Below are 19,244 nucleotides of genomic sequence, written 5' to 3' on the forward strand. Positions count from 1 at the left end.
AAACATGACAGCACCTATCAGCATTTTGGGAAGCATTCATTTTACAGTATTTAATTTCCAGCCATTTCACACTTTTCCAAACCACACTACTCATGACCTTGCAAAAATTGCTGCTGTTTAAAGTGAGACTGGATGATCAAATACTGTAAATGCATCTAAAAATAAGAACCAGATGCAGATTAATTTAAGTTGTGAGTATATATATGTGTGTATGTGTGTGTGTGTACAAAAAACCTCAACAACTTAGTAAGTTTAAATGGATTATGTCCTTATTAACTTCTTCCCTTTTGTCTTCAGGAAGGTCTCATTTGGCATTGAAATCGTGTGGTCCTCGCAGTCATGACACTGCATACAAAGTAGCTGTTCTTTTACTTCAGACAGAGGAAAATGCTTTAATAGCTGCCTCTCTGAATGACAGCACCTACCTGCCTTGCTAAAACATGCCCTTAGTCTTACGTGAAAAGCCCCAACAAGACAGAAGGCTACTTACTAATGTTCCATAGAGTCCAGGCGGGAGAATCGGAGGCTGAAATTCACTGTGCCTCTGATGAGAAGATTTAGCTGCCTGCAGCATTCAGGCAGTTGGTCCCATTAGGGCCATCGGGCGGCTGAGTTAAAGGGTGGCCGTGCACAAACATAAACAGCTTGTCAGCACAAGCCAAAGAGGCGGGCCAGCCCTGCCAGCCACAATGCGAGCCAATGATTAGCTCCTTCTCCGCATTCTGGGTGTTCAAGATATTGGGTTTCATTCTTAAGCAGGGGAACAAGAGGGACTGACCGGGAAGGGCTAAGGCTTGACAGTTTACTGCTAGGCATTAAAATGCTTAAGGTAGAAGGAAAAACAAAAATCAATAGATCACTTTGGGAAAAGCACATATTTGCTGTGTATTCATATAAACACTTCTAGGGAGCCTGCAGGCATCTCCAAGGCACACTTTCTTTTAGGTCAGTCAAACATACAAGCAAACAAAAGACCTCTAAATTAAATTTAGTTCATATTCACTGTATAGAAGTTTCACTTGTAAAGTCTCTAATTTTAGTTCTCTCCATCCTTTTTCTTATTCTCATCCTTCCTAACATGCTTTATCTGCTTTATTTGCTGACAGTGGCATTTCTCACTTCTCTGTCACAAATGTCTTACCCTGACCTTCTTGACCTGACCCCCCAACCTCTATTGATCCCCCTATGATTGCTTCTCTTCACCTCCATCTTAACTGCTTGTTCTTTGGGTCCTGATCTCCCGAAAAGAGCAGGGTCACAACAGAGACACCTTACAGTAAGGTTCTGTGAGACAACCAAATTGATCTAGCAAACTATTGCTATCAAAAGGGGAGGTGCTACGTCTGCCTTCTCTTCAGCACCACACTGTGCCCTTCTTGTCTGTCCCCCCATCATTCAAGAAAGGCAGTGTGGCACAGAAGCAAATGCTTCTCAGTCAGTTTACTAATCTTAACACAGAGACAAAAGAGGTACTGCATGGAGTAAATACTCCCTGAAATTTAAGCTCCTTCTGATCTTGCCTGAGTCATCTATGTTCCCACCTGTCTGCCCAGGTTCCTCTCTCCCTTTGTTGTTTGAATTGAATTGTTCCTAGTTAATTGAATACCCTGCTTACAGCTGCTGATCCCGTTTCATCCCAGCTCTGTCCTACTTTCTTATGCCTCTAGTTTGGCTGTGAGGCCTGTCTGCCACCAAAATCTGTCTCATTAAGTGTTCTATAATAACTCCCTGCATAAAATCATGCTTTGTGCTTCAAGCCTCAGGCTCTTTGAGCTCTTTTTTGCTATCCTCCTCAAAAACCATGCCATCTTTTTGGCTTTCACTGTTTTTTTCTCTGACTTTTCTGATTAATTCTTCTCTCAGCATCTACTCCTCCCTCTCTCACACTCCCAAAGGCACCATACTTCTTGTTACATTCTATCCAGCTTTTACTATTTGCTTGTGCAGGCTCCTGTGCCACTGACTCATGTCAGTGATTTACGAGCATTCATTTGTATTGTTTAGCTTTATGCTTTTCTCCAGTCTTATATTTCACCCTGTGTTTTAGGCATATTGTATTAAATGCCCTGACAGCTTTTAATTTTAAGATCCTTTTTCTGGGGTCGAATTAAAGCGGTGCAATCACACTACATTCCTGTAGTCTTGGCACAAGTCGTTTCTCTCCCTCTCTGCTTTGCTAAAGGAGCTGAACTCGCTGCAGCAGCAGATGCTGGAGTTAGCACCTCGCTCAGACAGGCGGGGTATCGTAGCTGAGCTCTCTGCCTTCTGCTGACAGGCTGCACGAGAGCTCTGGCACAAAGCTCTGCATCACAATGTGCTCAGGTCACGTTTGCAAGTTTTTCTTCACAGTGAGACATACTAGACATGTTCTTCAATGACAACTCATATTCTGACACAATTGCACAGCTCCATCAGCTGCCACCCAGGGACATAACATATACTGCCCCTTCTTTTGCCGGATTTCTCACTCAGTCTGTGCTATCCACACCAATACCATTATTTTACCATAGCTCTTTTCCAGTATTTTTAACCTGTAAATCTCTGCCCAGGTCCACCATGTGATCACAGTATATGATTCATTATTTTGATTCTTGAGCCTAGAACTTATTCCCAATGCACCTGCATTGCTTTCCACAAAAAATTCAGCAACTGAGGTAATCTTTTGTTCCATACCACAGCCACATTGCCTGCACCTCCATGAAAGCCGTGCTTTCATGTCCTGAGCTTCAAGGCCTTTTCAGAATTTCTTCTTTCTTACTGATCCACTCCCACATCTCTCTTCATCACAAAGCCTGGCTTTTCAGCTTTCTCTCTTCCTTACAAAGCTCTCTTTTCTTACCTTTTCTTCTATGCAGAGAATGCCCTGCTTCATCAAATCAAATTACCTACTTTTCTTTCTCTTCTACAATCTACGTCACAAAATATAGAAATAATGTATCAGAGTGAGAGTAGGTGAAAAGTCATTCCAGAAAGAGAGATGTTTCATCAGAGTATATAAAATATATGCGCTGCAAATCTTCTACCATCAACTATATACCTGCATGTTACTGCACCTTACACTGTTAGATTTTTTTATGGAACAGGATAGGCTTAAAAGCCTGGTTTGGATATGGATCAAGTGCCCAAACACTGTACACGAGATTGTGAAAAGACTGCTATGAAAAGACTGTTTGTAGATGCACAAGAGAAAGCAAGCTAGCTATTGCATCTCTGATTCCCATGGAAATTTATTTAAGATGCTAATTCAGTGTAGCCACAAATAAAGAAACAAAAGAAAGAGCAAGAATGAGCTGATTTAGTGGACTTTGTTGAAAAGGCACACTTTAGACAAAGTCACCCTGGGTACAACTCCTGTGACTTCAATCATAGCATTATGCCAAGGATGAAGCTGCCTCTTTGTCCTTAAGCCTGGCATGACACAGGAAAAGTGTTACCAGCACTGCCAACAATACTAACCCAGCACCAGCTAATAGTGATGGCCAAGCCGATTTAATAATTTACTTTTATCAAAAAGGTTATCCCTCTCTCTTTACTGCCATTCCCAGTTGCACAGGCCTGTATCTCTCTCACACAGTGTTGCAGGAACAGTGTGAAAGCTCACAGCCCACATTTGTCTTGCTGGATATGTCTTTCAGACAGGTTAATGGTCTGACTCAATATCCCTGCCATGTTAGGCACCTGAAGTGCCAGTGGAGGGAAACAGTAAACATGTTTTAGATAGAGAGGGCAAAAGGTGGAGACCAGAATCACCATCTTATTTTTCATATGCAAAAGATGGCTGTCATCCCCAAGAAGCTACCATCTATCCTGGGGTGAAACCTAAAACCACGACCCCCAAACCCACACCATTCACCAAACACAGGATCCCAAAATCTGATGAGTTCCTTCCAGCTCAGCATATTTTGTGATTCTATGATGTGATTCAGCAGAACTTTGCCCACTCCCTCTGCTGCAGACTCCAAGGGTGACATTTTGATTCTGTCCCTTTCATTTTACCATCCATGCATCTGGCTCCTATTATTTATTGTTTGCTTTCCAAAACTGGCGTGTTTTTTACTATTTTGCGGCCTCAGCCCACCCTCACTCTGCCCTTTCTTCTGAAAACAAGCTCAGCTGGATGCTATTTTGCCTGTTCTTTGCATCTCCCTTTGGGGCCAACAAGGAACCTCAGGCCCCCTGAGGCTCAGGCTGTCCAGTTTCTGTCTACATTGCTGCTGGGAGGAGACCTGCCCTGATTCTCCAGCAGAAGCCACAGATGCTGCGGAATGGAGTGAGGTTTTTCTCATGTTTTACTGGCCTGCTTTCAGTTATAAAAGGAGTTATTCCCAGAAAACACACCAGCTTAAGCAATGGAAGACTTCAGATAGTGACAAAAGAAGTGAAACTGTGTAGCTGAAATGTCTCTTTCCTGTTAAAAACGAAAGCAAAAGGCAGAAATGGGAAGGGGAAGATATCATGCCCAGACGCACCACACTAACATATGAATCTGCAATCAGTGGGAACTTGGGTTTAGTCCCAGCTCAGACCATGTGCATTTTGAACTTTGAGCTCTTGGACCACTTCCTAATTAGAGAGCAAGTGACAGACACACTGTGGAACGATTAACCCTTTGGTAGTGCCTCCTGAGGTGTAGCAAAAGCTAAGAAGAGACTCTGGGGATGTGTCCAACCCCTGGAAGCCACAAAGACTACAGGATCTATCCCTATACTCCAAATAGACTAAGTGAAACAACTGCTGTCAGCACCTCTTTCCATGGCTCCCTACACAGAAAGGTCAGGCTTACAACTACTCCTTCCTGTGCTGCTGAATGATTGCTGGAATCTCTCCCTAATGTGCCAGCTTTCCATCCAGAATCTGCCTGTCTTCAAGACAGAATAGTTCCTTCAACCTCATCAGTAATGCCACACCAAGGATCAGATCAAACAGATACCTGCAGCAACTTAATAGTGTAAATAACACCACACTGAACCAAGAGACCTCTTCTCTGCTTAACAGGAGTGGAAAAGCAGCAGAGTAACTGTAACTAAAAACACAATTCTAACATAAGAAGCTGTGTGGAAAGAAACTAAGGCTATACAGCTGATGTACATCAACAGCTGTCATGATTATCACTGGCGTTCTAGTTAGATCTGCACCAGTGATTTCATTTTTTTATATCCCCTTGTAATGTGGTAATAGTATGTCTTACCTATTTCATAGAAGTTCTGTGTGCATACAATTTACAGTTCTTTGAGGCTCTCACTGAAGACATTTCAGACATACAAACTTTTTATTTTCACAGCTGACTTAAGAAATATATCCTTTGAAAGCAAATAAACAGGATAACTACTTTGGCAAGATAAGTGTTTTTAAAAATTTCCTACCACCTCAAAGGTCACTCATTCAAAACACAACTCAAATGCACTAATAAAAGAAGATGCACCTCCAAAAATGCATGCACTGTGGGTAAAAATTAACTTTGGCACTGTAGAGCACAGTAAACCTACAAGTTTAAAGTCCATCTAAGCAAGTTTTCTGCCTAGCTTCGTGTCCCATTTCCTGGTGAGAGATGTTTCACAGGCCTCAGTTGTCCCAGAGTTCAGAGGAGGCCTTTCAAGTACAAACTACTCTTTGCACATGCCCTTCATTTCCCATTCAGTTGTGCTCTACCTTATTTGCAGACCAATGGCCTCAGTTCTCATCTCACCTGGCATTTGGGTAGTCAGAGCTTTTGAGCCTTAAGGTTTTTATAGGCGGATCTGTGACAGCAAGGTAGCAAGAAGTGTCAAAGCTACTTCTGAAATATCTGTCTAATGTACATGCTGGTAAAGCAGGAGAAAACTCAGTCAAGAAGCAAAGCAAATTAGCCTGTCTTGGGCACCATGCTGCCATAACTGGCTTCTATATTCAAGCTGGCTATAAGCTACCTTAAGCCTTGCTATACTACACTGCAGGCATTTCTCAGTTAAATTCTGTGAATTAGTCTAGACTCAACATTTAAATTTCACTGTTGTTATGGGGCGATTCATGCACTTCTAAAAGTGTTTTGCAAATCATGCTGAAACATTCCTTATCTCTGATTACGTTTAGAATAAAAAAATATATTTCAGAAGGACAGATGCTTTGGCTTTGGAGCAGATCTATGTTCAGAGTGTCAGGTATGCTGACAAAGAGCCAAAAAATAGGCACAGACCCAGCAGCACACACATCCATCCTAATTTCAAATTACAAGATAACTTGTCTCCAAGGAATGCTTTTCTATATAACAGTATAAACATTTCCAGTGGTATTTTTGGAACTGACAAATTTCTTATTATGTATGGCCTTTGTCACAAGAAAAATATCACCTCTCCAGTTTCTCACCCCTCTGTGGGCGGTGTTCTTGCTCAGACAGAAGAACACAAGGGAAATTTCCAAAAGAACTCTTTTGTGAAGACCTTGCTGTTATACAACAAACAGCATTAATTAGAAGACTGCCTTCAAGATAGCTGTGGTTCCTGCTCCCATAAGAAACCCTATTCATCGTGAACTCAGCAGTAAATATTCCACTTGCTTCTTTGGCACAGAACCAAATTCCTGCATCAACTAGAGCAAAGGATGCTCAGAGACCAAGAGGGATTTGCCCATCACAGGAAAAATGCTCAGATTAGCGATGCAGTGACCTTGGTTCAAAGAAAGCACTTTAATACATGCCTTTCTGTCAAGCATATGAGAACTCCTGCTGATTTCACTGTCACATCAATGAGGTCAGCCACGGATTTATTCAGGAACTAAAAGGAATTAACTCCCTTCACACATACACACCCCCTGAATAATGGCCAGAGTGGTCTGTGCCCAGTGGTGCAGATGTGACTTGTCCCTCCCCTCTCCCAGTGTGGATCAGGAGTTTACCTCTCCTTGAATGACACTACTGATGCATTTTATGCCTTCTTGCTGAATAAGAGTGACTGGGGTACAAAAAAACTGCTATACCTAACTTACTTCTATTTCCCTTTCTACCCAGCAAGCCTAGACAAAGCGTGCCAGTTACCAAGCAGGTGGAAACACCGAAATAATTTAACTGCTTGAAACTGCAGAGGCCCAACAAAGGTCAGAATCATTCATTTGGACACAGAAATCCAGAGAGAAGGTGGTGTGTCCTATATAAGCCTGCAAGCAAACACAACAGGCCAAGTTTTCAGTATTCTCATATAAAAAGCTAGTAAGAGGAATTTTAATGAATTCCAGGTGCTCTCAAGTCAAGTTCCTTGTGACAACCCATCCCCCCCAAAAAACAGGGACATACTAGATCTCTAGTAAAGCTCTGTTATAAAGGTATTCTGAGCAGCAGGAGAGGAAAAGAAGACTTTAATTTTAAAGATACTACAAACCTCAGCCATGCAGGAGAACTCAATTAAAAGCTAAAACTTTTATCTTTTACCCCTTGATCCAAGTAGTAAAAAGGCTAAACCTGTCATGTAATCAGAACCAAACCACACCCACGTCTGGATTTAATTATGCCGTGCCATTTTACAGCAGCCTAAGAAAATGGAACTGGGGGTCAAATAATCCTAGAATAATTCTTCAGTCAGTCACACATATAAGAACCTGGGTAAGAATGGATAACAGACAACATCAGCAGACTGAGCATACAAAGATTCTAATTAAAGGTAAGAACAACAACAAAGAAGTTCATAGACAAATGGCTCACTTCAGAGTGACAGCACCTACCAAAAAAAACTCTGTATGGTCTACAGAATTCAAGCAAACTTACAAAACTAATGCATACTGAAAGGATGGAGCTCTGGTCAATAGCTGCTCACTGATTTGAAAAGAAATGGAATTAACAGAATTCTAAAACTTTTCAGAAATACATATTTTTGTATGAGTTCTACACATATTTAAAACAGATTCTCCATAAGAAAGTATTTATATGAGATTGTATGTTTATATAGCAACTGTAAATTACAGGGAGAAATCTACATAAGAACATGCTTTTAATTAATATGAAAGTATAAAGGACATATCATTTAATTATTTATTATTATGAGTATACAATGTGAGTATAAAATCAACCAAAATACACAATTTTTTAATTAAAAACAAAACATTCTAGATACGTTACTTGCAAATGTTAACTGGGGAGAAGAAAATCTTTTGAAATATTACCTAGCCAGCAAAGAAGCTTGGAGATACTGTATATTCTAGCTCAAGCAAATAAATAAAAGTGTATATGCAAAAGCAATGCAAATGCTACCCAAATTAGTAAGGGTTTCCTGAAGATATGTAGCATGAAATTAAATTATAATTTCTATAACCTGCATCCAGCATCACTCTGGTATTTTTTTAGTATTATGAAATCAGTTCCATGTCAGTCTGGGGGTTTTTCTTCCTATTTAACAGAGCTTTTTATAAAAAAAAAAAAAAAGTGTCACTTCTTCCAGCATGTATTCTTCTTATTGCTCTATTCTGCCTCATTCCTTGAGCAAGTATCCTGTTAAAACAGCCAGAGCTGCCCAACTGCACCACAGTGTTCCACTAGGGCCTCTGTGTTCACCCAGGCTACAACATGGATTAAATTATAGCTCACACACTGTGATTCGACTTTGCATGCAAGGAACAAAATCTGTGTGAGGTAATACTGCACAGGACCCAGGGTATGGATGAACAGCAGGCCTTGAAACTTTGTGTGCATTCACTTGTGCTTTTCTGCCTGCTTGTCAGGGTCAGCAACATGGCACATTTAAAGGAGGCTTCTTGCATTGAAAGGATTTTGTTTGCTCCTGGTTGCTTTCTGACTCAAGATCAAGCTGAGAGAGACCTCACAGAAGGAGGCAGTGATTATTGCATTGTAATTGCTAAAATTCAGCAATTGCTCACATTCATGCAGTTATTTTAAAGCTATATTTCTTGGTCATTTTAAGGTCAGGTCAAAGACACAAAAAATTACAAGTCAGCCAGAATCTTATCTTGAATTCATCCCACTGGCATCCATAGATATGATGACATCTAAAACCCCTTGATATTCCAGAGGATTCAAGAACACTGGTGTCTACAATACAGGTCACATGCATTCTGAAAAGCAAATATTCTGCAGAGTCAAAAATCTGTTTAACTTGTGAATGAGGAAAAAAGTTAAACCTTCTCAGCAGCATTTCAACTGAAGATGGTCCAGTCTTTTTTCCTTTCCCTTCTTTCCTCCTCCATAGCAATTTCAGACTCCACAATAAGTTCCAATGTCACTTTTGAGAAGGGGAAGAGCCCAAAAAGATATTTAATATCATCCTCAACAGAACAAATTACCATTTGGGGTGTTTTTCTAAGAAGTCTTGTTGCAGCTACACTTAGGAACTTCCTTGATACACAGAGGTACTGAATACCATGGATGTTTGCCCAGAGCAGAATTTTTTGTTGATTGTGCATTTTAATACTATAATCTATAAACATGGTAATTTTATATTTCTCCATTAAGTGACCCTATTTCAGCTTTTAAGAGACTGACAGCCTTTACTGGCTAGCATTAAATTTTTCGTGCTGGATGTTTGCCTCATTAAAAAAAATCAGCCAAAATAATTGAGTTGTTTCTGAGAAAAAGATTAAGAAAAATCAGGTCACTTTGTGTGACAAAAATTCAGGTGTCTTTATTTGAGAACTATGAAAATCCTCAGCTTTTCAGTAGGATACTAAACAATAGGGAGAGGCTTTAACCCAGACAATGATTTTTTTAACATCACATGAATATGCACATTAACCTCACTATGACCCAATGCATACTCACTTGGGAGATGATTTTTTTGGTGATACAGGCAGCCTGCTTTCTGTCCTTTCCTAGTGCTTGTGTAGCATCTCTTAAATACAAACCTTGCAATAGAGGAAGATATTAAACCACATACATCCAATCCACTTCAATGAAAGACTAAATTCACAAGGCACTGAAGGGAACTCTGGTATGAGAAGTATTCCCATGGGCAGCATTCTCAGAAGACATACTGTCTTACAGAAACTCCCCAGTATGAAATATTGCTGGTTTTATTGCATACTGTACTATTTCCTCACTGTTCCATCCTAATTTCAACTATGGTAGCCAGCTCAAGACCTCACTGTGGTCAAGCAGCATGCTTTGCAGGTGAGCACTAGTAGAAGGTCTTGGTCCAGATAAAGCCAGTGGAATCTATTCAGTGAATGCTGCCAAGTGAACAGAACAAAGAGACTGCCCTGTCACTATATTTCCCCAAGCTGGCTCTTAGTGGGATCATACTTTGGCTACAGCAAATAAAAATGGCCAACAATTGTTAGCAGCAACAATTAAGCCATTCATTGTGCCTCTTGGGGAATGATGGATGGAGTTTCTTGTACCATCCTCACCCCAGCTGCACTCTTTGTCAATTCCTCCTTCATGGAAATTGTGTGATTTGAGCATCTGTTCTGAATCAGATAAACAAAGTGCTATGGACTATGGTATTACACATACCCACTGACAAACAGTCCTGTGAAGAGACAGTGACCCACTGACCTAGGGAATTGCCCTGACAGTGACAGGCAGCCCTATACCTACTTTTAATCCTCATATCTGATAAAAGCAATCAGCTGAAGGGATCTCTTTATAAAGGCACTATATTAACACCTTTATTTAGATAGTTCATCAGAATCCCAAATGACATAGTGATGTTGTACCACTTGTTGCTTTGACAACACTCAAACTTTCCTCAGTGACAGGGGGGAAAAATATTTACAGGAAAATGCTTTCTATATGATAGGATCAGAGTAGGGTGGGGTCTCTGTTGCTCAAGGATCTAAGCTACTTTTTCCCAGCTCCATAAATCATAACATCAGCTCTGGTTTCTGCTAGAGTTAGCTGGCTGAGCATCAAGGAACATCAAATAGAGATTTTTGCTTTCTGCTCTCCATAGCACTTGCACTCAGATGTGTCTATCTGCCCTCACATCTTCAAGAATAAAGCAAAAAAAAAAACCTTTCAGAAAACATTTCAAGCACAGAACAATTTTAAAAAGCATTACTGTAACCCAATGGTGAGGCCTTTTGTTTTCCCAAAAGGACAAACTCACACTTCCCAAAAAACAGAAGTATTTTACATGGTGGTCCTCCCCTACCTACACTCTCTGATGCTGAACAAGCTATGAACATTTCTGGAAAAGAAGTAATTAACTGCAAATATGATTTCAGTGCATAAACAATCAAGGTCAGAACCAAAGCAAATCATCACGTGTCTCCTGATAATTACAGTGAAAATAATTACTTATTTCCTCATCAATAATTATTGATTCCTAGAAGACCTCTGATGTCATAGCATGTTATTCATTATAAGCATTATACAATGGCATCTATATGTTTACTCTCAACATGTTCTCGAAAACAAAAGAAAAGCTGAACAAATTCTCGATTTCTCATTTTAAAGCATACACTATTAATTTCATAGAGAAAAAGAGTACTTTGGCCAATCCACCTAGTAGGGACACTGATGGCTGGAAGCCCATTTGGGGTAAAATTTTGCCATGGGAATATGCAGTATGAGTTGCATTCACTTTTAGGATGGCTATATCTTGGCCCAAGGTTAGTAAGCATATTGTCCTGGGAACTCCAAACATACTAAAATAATTTGGCTGTTAGTTATCTAACTCTTTAATCAATTTTCAGCCTCATTGCTTTACTTTTACATAGCAATTACTACTGACTAATTAAAAATCTGAGGGCCACACATACTGTAACAAAGCTGTGGCAACCTATGGATTTCAGGTACGTCAGTAGGGCAACACTCAGAATGCCAAGGGAGTTGATGTCAACTTCCTCTTTCAGAAATGTAGCCATGACATCCAGCAGGATCTACTCTGCATTCTGCTAAAATCACATATTTCAGTGAACCTATTTCCAAATAACAACAGAAGCTGGTTGATTACAAAGTATTCAACAGAGGTAGCTCAAGATCAGTCTGCAAACTCTCTACTTTCTTAAAAAGGGCCCTTTGATTCCCACTGAATTGAAGAGTAGGGGGAAAACAGAATAGCAAAAACCAGAAAAAACCCATTTTTCAATTGCTCCTCTAGTTAGGTAAAGGAGACTCAAAAGTACTGAAGCCTTTAAATTAAGACAACCCGTGTTTCAAAAAGACAAACAAGCTTTAGTAATTTGGTTATTTCTGATTTACTATCTTTAAAATTAGGTCATTACTTTTAGGAATGCTTTGAAATAAATGAATGGCAGGAGAGGATTTCAGAATGTTCTTAACAGTAATCCATACCATTCCTAGGGATAAACTGTTTTGTCTTTGACCTTCTAGTTTATCTCTTTGGGAATCACATTATTGTCTCATAAGAAAAGAGGTACCCATCCTAATATTCCTAGCCTAATGAGTTCCGCAAAATCCTTTTAAAATACTAACCAGATTGAAATACTACTGTTTTATCCATCCAGATCAAGCTGGATTTATGATTAATTGCATGCTTGGAAATAATCTTTCAGACTTTTATTCATCATTCCCTGTATGAAAAAAGAAAAAGTCAGTTGAGGAGTACAACATCCCTTCATGTTTGTTAGCTTGCATTTGTGTAAATCCTTTCAACTGCTTTATGGAAGGAACAACAGTGACACTGTCAGAATAAATTTAAATTTCATTTTTAATATGTCACTAAAGTGATACAAATTGTGGTGTCAGTGCAAAAAGAGATATCATGAATTATAATTTCAAAATGAAATATAAAAATCCTAGGAAATTCAAAGTAGAATATCTTTTCAACTGTGATTTGGCCCTCTTGGATCCTTCAGATTTTTTATTCCTGCAAATACAACTAGGTTTATCACCTCAAAATAAAAATTACTCTTAGAAATCATAGTGGTTTATGTGATACACATTTCCAGAAAGAATAAATTTGCCTTTGGGCTCAGATATGTTGATTACATTACTCAGTTAAGTTACAGCTTGTATTCACATGCTACAGCCTCGCTTTGTGAAAGATGATCTGAAGAGAGTACAAATTGAACACATAAAGTACCTTCAGCATGAAATAGTGTGTTTTAATGGGGCTTTGTGAACTACAGAGTTGTTCCTGACTGATTTCAGATGGCAGTTTAGTCCTAGTTTATGAGTATAAAAACTAGTGAATACCTTACACCATATCATTCAAACAAAAGGTAGTAGAAAAGGTGATGTTAACAGATGTGTGACTGCTCCTGAAATCTACTTGTAAGATGGATAAGAAGTAGAGTGATGGGGAGAATTGGTCTTACAGAAAATGCAAATGAAGATTCTCATCTGTGAGACTCTCATCTCACCCATATTGTGAACCTCACTGTCCACCCCAAATCACAGTACATCTTCCATGAGTCAATTAGTGTGTGATGGTCATGTTTCATGCTGCTGCTATTTCATGTGAATAATCAACATTGAAATTAAGATTCTGTAAATAATCAAAAGTAAACATACTTCATTAAACTTAATAATGAATATTATTACCTTAGTAATTAAGTTTATAATGAATCTTATTAACTTAGTAATTGGCAATAGCATCTTAATTTTAAGGAAAATCTTTGTTGGTGGTCCAGAAATATTTTGCAATTATAACCATGTTTTGGTCAGTTGAGTTAATTTCAATTAATATAATTCATTAACTTAATACCTAAATACTAACAGCCTAAGGGAGATACTTTCAGTGAACCAGTATGACAGCTTTAAAATAAGGTCACAGTAAGTGTATGTCATTCCCTAATTTTAATTACTTGTAATTTCAAGCCTATGTCTAAGCAAATTCTGGTATCCTAAAGATCAGTTCAGATAACACAGTACCAACATCTGTGTTCTGAATGCAGATAAAGAGCCAAATAAGAAAGGTAGTAAGTGAGTGCAAAGAAGGTTTCAATTTATTTGTAATAGAGCTTGTAAGCAGTCTGGGAGCAAGGATTACCTTCTGTTTCTGTACAATACCTAGCTCAGTAACAAAAATCAGTACCCCTAGATGCTGCAGAAATAGAAAAAAGTAATTGTAAAATAAATGCAGAATGAAATGATAATGCAATTGATGCAAGTGAGAATTTCATATGAGGTATACTGACAGATGTTTAATGAACTACACTGAATCAATTTGACACTGCACAGTTCTTGGGAAACAACCAAGTCCTGAATAATTTGATTTAAAAGAAATTATGGCTGCTGCAGTTATTTTTCTCAGATTTTTTCTTCAAGCAAAGCTCACAGAAAATAGCAGCACCCCTATTTATTTTTTTCTTTAACATTATCAGATTATTAAATAGATTGGGCTTACGTGTGGCTTCTCATTTGAAAATCAAAATCCAAAACTCAGTCTAGGTATCTGAGCTATGTTAAGTTACATTAACTGATGCCTTAGCTCACTTTTTATTCCTCAACTAAATGAGCATAGTGTTGTTCTTCCTAACAGATTTTTATATCTTAGTAATTCTCAAATAACAGAAATGTTTGTATGAAAGCAGGTAAAATTTGGAAGAAAAGGGAAAGAAGAAAGGAAGGGAAGGAGGAGTTAACTACTGTAAGATGTTTATGGGAATTTGTCCTTACCTAGTTCATTTGCCTCAGAATTCTTCTTGTAGAGAATTAGGAGAAAAGAGAAGGGATCACAGAATACTAACTGGAAAGAAAAGACCAACACAGATACACAGCCTTTCCTATACTACAGTAGAGAGAAGGTGATCATGGAATGCAGTGTTCCCAGTTTTAAAGAGCAGAGGGGGGAGGAAACACTTCATCTATGAATAGAAGGGAAGAACACTAAACCAAAATTTAAAAAAGCTGCTTGCTTGTAGTAAGACAAAAAACTTGGCGTGACATAGAACTCCTACCTTGAAACAGGAGGAAAAAAGGAAAGAAATACTGGAAAAAACTATTTTCCTTTTCGGTGTCTTGGTAAGTAGCAATGGATTTGGCACTATTAAATCTAAATATTTAATGCTTTGCAGGGGTTATCCGTGTTGGCAGCTCACCCTGTGCTTTGCAAGGAGAATACTGAAAATTCTCTTGAACTGTGGCCAGTTGCAAACCGGCTGGACAAGACTTGTCTGGAGCAGTTACTGGTGTTCCCCTTCCTACTCTCCAAGAGAGGTCAACACAAGGTGAACAGGTTTGTTCCCTGATCAGCCATGCACTCTGCCTGCCTTTCCTACAGGCCAAGGTTTCACACCTCCCAGAAATATTTATGCAGCAGGGCTGAAACCACTGAGGTACCCTATCAGTGTCACTGATCTGTTACCAGGGGTAAAGGTATCTGAGAATCTGACACACCAGTGAGCACGGGAGCGCTCACACCTCAGTGCCTTCAGAGAAAGTTACAAAGCATTGATGCATGTAGTAGCAAATGAGATTTCAGCTCAGGGCTGCAGCACCAAAAACTGCAGGGGATTGCTAATATTCGGTGAGCATATGCCTAAAAAGTCAGTGCACATGCTATCAGAATTTCAGCATCCTGTGCACATCAATGAACTTTGCTTAAGCTTCATCAGGATCCATTTACATTCTGGATAAGAGATTGGGGAGCAAAACTGGCGTATGATGTAAAGAGCAAAGTTAAAGGCCAAAACCTTCTTTTCAGGATATCTGTCAGGAAGATGCCTGAATAGGTTTTAAATAAAACAGCTCTGAAATTTTCCATCCATGTCCCAAATCTTCCCAGAAAAATTTCTGAAATTATTCAGGACACATATGAATAATTTCTCTATATTTGAGAGACTTAGGCAGGGGCTTTCAATGTATAATCCAAACAAGCAGTGGATTAACTGTCTTCAGCTGAAAGCCTGCCAGAGACTGCCCTTCTCCACACACATGGCATTTGATGTCTGCCATTTTAATATTTTGACATTTTTGTGAGAGACATTGTCCTGAAAGGTCACCACTTGTCTCAGCAGCTGGCTGGCTGCCACTGAGGCTCGGGGAGCTGAGCTCCGCAGCTGTCATTAAAAATGACCATCTTCACAACTAAGTTTCAGAGAAGCTATGAATTTATGTCTGTGAGGGGAAAAAGGAGACAAGAGGAAGGAAAAGGAAGCTTCAAAATCAGCTTTTACTTGCTACAGTGAAGACAGACATTTATACATATACATCTGTAAGATGAGGCTGAAATATTTCAAAAGCAGCTTATAACACAACAGTCACCAAATACCTGTGTTACAGCATCATTATGGGTTATACCATGAATATGTTTAGTCCTCTATTGCAGCAAACTACACACATATTCTCTCCCTATTCACTTAATGGCAGTCACCTGTTAACTGTGCAAGCGGCATTCTCACATGGCTCATGAAAAACTGACAGTGCCACTGGTCCCCAGGAAATGACAAAAACTGTAAATAAAGCAAGAAACATGACATAGCAATTGAAACAAATTTCCTACAGCCTGCATTTCTTGTGTAGTTATCTGACTACTATTTATAATTGGTAATGATCACAGGCTGTTTTCAAGAAGCAGATTTCGTGCACAGCACAGTAAGAATTCATTAGCCATAAACTCGATAGGACAATGGCAATACAGAAGCTTTGAATTAGAAAGGAGAATAAAAACCAACATACTACTTCTTCAGCACTATGAGACCAAAAATAAACTGACAAGTATCAATTTTCTTCCTTACAATATCACCACATTACTGAGAAACCTTCAGCTCCACTGATTCCCAACCACCTTTCTATCCTGTCTTGATGCCACTGTGGCAGATAAAGATCGTTTCATGTACAGACAGAATGAGATGGGTGAAAAACATGCATTGCTCACCGTGCTATGTTCATTGTTCTTATCAGGTCAGATGCAGACTTACTGGTGCCCCTTATGATGACTATTTGTTTCTGCTTCTGAAAATAAGGTACTGTTGAGTTCCTTAATGAGAAGTCCGGGTCGGCATTTATGGATTTTTTTAAAAAATATTCCAAGTGAAAAATACTGTGGAAAATTTTTCTTCTATGTACTCCCAAACTATCTATTCCTGCTAAAGTATCTTTCTTGTTGTATATCTATTCTAAGCAGAAAAACATCTCTCTATAAGTACCAGCATTTGCTGGACTTCTCCCCTCACAGAAAAAATAGCAAGCAGACATCCCCAAAATCAACAAACACAACTGCAAACTACTTGTTCTGGAAAGCTTTCAAGCATCCCTTTCCCTCAGCAGCTCTTCCACTGAAAGCCAGAACAATACTGCAGAAAAGCTTCCCCTGTCAGGATGTTTTCAGCTTTCATCTCTCTGCTTTTTCAAGCAGAAGACTAAGGTAGAAACCTTAATTAGCAATCTGAAAGCACCACACAGGCAAGGAATACTTACATTTGCAACTGTATTTGTGATATTTGCGCACTGATCCAGCGACTGGTGATTACAAAGAAGAGAAAGAGCTTTTTAGGCTGCCTTTCAAGTCTTGCAGCAGTGAAATGAAGGCTGCTATCTGAAAGCTACTCATTTTCTATATGCTGTGCTCTACTTGCTTCCCATGTGCATACAACACAGCTGCCAGATTTAATAACCATGTCAGCCTGCTTTCCCCAGAAAGCAGCAGAGAGATGACAGGATGAAGTAGCCAGAGCGTTAATCTGTAGTTATGGCTGCACTAAGCCTTGAATGAATGTCACAGTTTTATTGCCTTTGAAGAAAAAAAACCAAAACAAATCAATGCTGTTTGTGAAAAAAATAAGAGCAAAAGGATTTCATAAATGTTAGTCCATACTTGCCCCCATGATATTAAAGTACATTAAAGACATTTCACCTTTTTTTTCCCCTATCAGTTAACAAATCCTAGGACTTGAGGGTTTTTTATTCCTTTCAGAATACATTTTTCCTAGCAGTGTATGCTCGTACCCCAAAAGAACAAAACCATTAACTGACAAATTAGTTGAGCTTCCCTTCTCTCCTGTTTCTCTCTGGAAGGAAGCATTTCCATACCTGTTTGTCTTTGCTGACTTCTTTCAGGCAAAAAAAAAGTTAATAAAAAAGAGGGGAAATTCTCTTTTACCATTTAAATTCTCCCATGCACAGTGGTTCCTAGAGCACTGGACTTTAGTATCGGCTGTGGTCAGTTCACTGCCAAGGTGGAGCATCGCCGTACCTCCAGCTGTAAAACCAGTTCCACGCCAGGGAAGGGCAGCCAGACTTTACATGACAAGAGAAGGTGCCACTCATGCAGTCAAAAACAACAAACTGAAAACAAACCCAGAAACGCTGGGTTGGATCTGCAACAGTGCAGGGATGCCGCAGAGGTCATATGACATCTGTGCGCGTCTTTTTCTCTCTCTCATTTATATTCCTTTCACTTCCCTTGGAGGCACCTTCTCAGCAGGGAGTGGTTTCTGTGGAAACTACGGACAGTCGGTTTTCCCCTCGGAGAAACTGTTACTATGGTAACCTTACATAATGTATATGGCCTAGATTCTTTTAAAAATATTCTAACCCTGAAATTCTCATTATAAAATTGGAGCTGATTTGTCTGGGGGGCAGGAAATACAGTTATTTAAAAATTCCATTAGAAATGTAGGATAAAAAAAATCCAAATGGTGTTACAAATTAAATGAGAGTATAGAGGGCATGTTATTGCATCATTCACAAAGGCAAAATAATTTGCAAATGCCAGTAAACAAGTCTATTATTTAGCACTTGTGGGAAGCAAGGAGGAAGGGAAGCATATACTTGACATCATGGCTCACTGCAGCAATCAATATTGCATCTTGCAGAGTCAAAATTTTCTCTCTATGTTTATTCTTCCAGTAACCAGGACCTCATTTAATGATGTAAGCCCAAATACTGCTTACATCCACCCCACTCAAAACTGAAATATCAGCTTCAAAGTCACTTACCCTACACTATGAAATCATACTACGTCAAAACTCGAGGAAGTGCCTGAAAGGAACTGTGTGAGTCAGTGAGGTGTAGCGAGCAGTACAGCAGAAAAGAGAAGGCACACTGCTGTTTATATGACTTTCTTCTCAGCTCAGAGACGCACAGCCCTGGTGGGGAGGGCAGGGCAGGTCTGTCAGATGATATTAGGGACAGGGGAATGTTAGGGCCCCAGCAATGGGGCTGGGCAGGGTGAGCCTCCTAAGCCAGCAAGTAAAGATCTGCCTGGCTGGGGAGGACATCAATGTTTTGTGACCCTGGTGAAACAGGTAGGTAGATGTCTCCCATCCCTCCTCTACCTGCAGCAACCCTTGCAGATAACCCTTATCCTGGTTACACTAATCAAAAGTCAAATGGTTAAGAAGGCAAAGCTACCAGATCAACATGACATAAAACTGGTGATTTCAGCTTGAACAACACTGTTGGGGAAACTTTGCTA

The 19,244-nt window shown here is 39.5% G+C and overlaps 1 protein-coding gene across 11 annotated transcripts in view; it reads right to left on the bottom strand.

Annotated features, from left to right (window-relative positions):
- The window catches only part of TRIM2 (tripartite motif containing 2), an 87,720-nt gene extending 69,538 nt beyond the window's left edge, over positions 1-18,182 (bottom strand). For 4 of the 11 annotated variants that reach the window (XM_064710830.1, XM_064710821.1, XM_064710824.1 and 1 more), the window contains exon 1: positions 17,928-18,118. The gene's annotated coding sequence lies outside the window, so the exon portion shown is untranslated. Of the gene's footprint in view, positions 1-490; positions 619-16,703; positions 16,845-17,245; positions 17,383-17,927 lie in introns of those variants that run through there. The other 7 variants (XM_064710832.1, XM_064710828.1, XM_064710836.1 and 4 more) reach the window with 6 other exon arrangements.
- Between the last annotated feature and the right edge of the window lie 1,062 nt (positions 18,183-19,244).

Source organism: Zonotrichia leucophrys, chromosome 4 (assembly GCF_028769735.1).
Source record: "Zonotrichia leucophrys gambelii isolate GWCS_2022_RI chromosome 4, RI_Zleu_2.0, whole genome shotgun sequence".
NCBI classification, from domain to species: Eukaryota; Metazoa; Chordata; class Aves; order Passeriformes; family Passerellidae; genus Zonotrichia; species Zonotrichia leucophrys.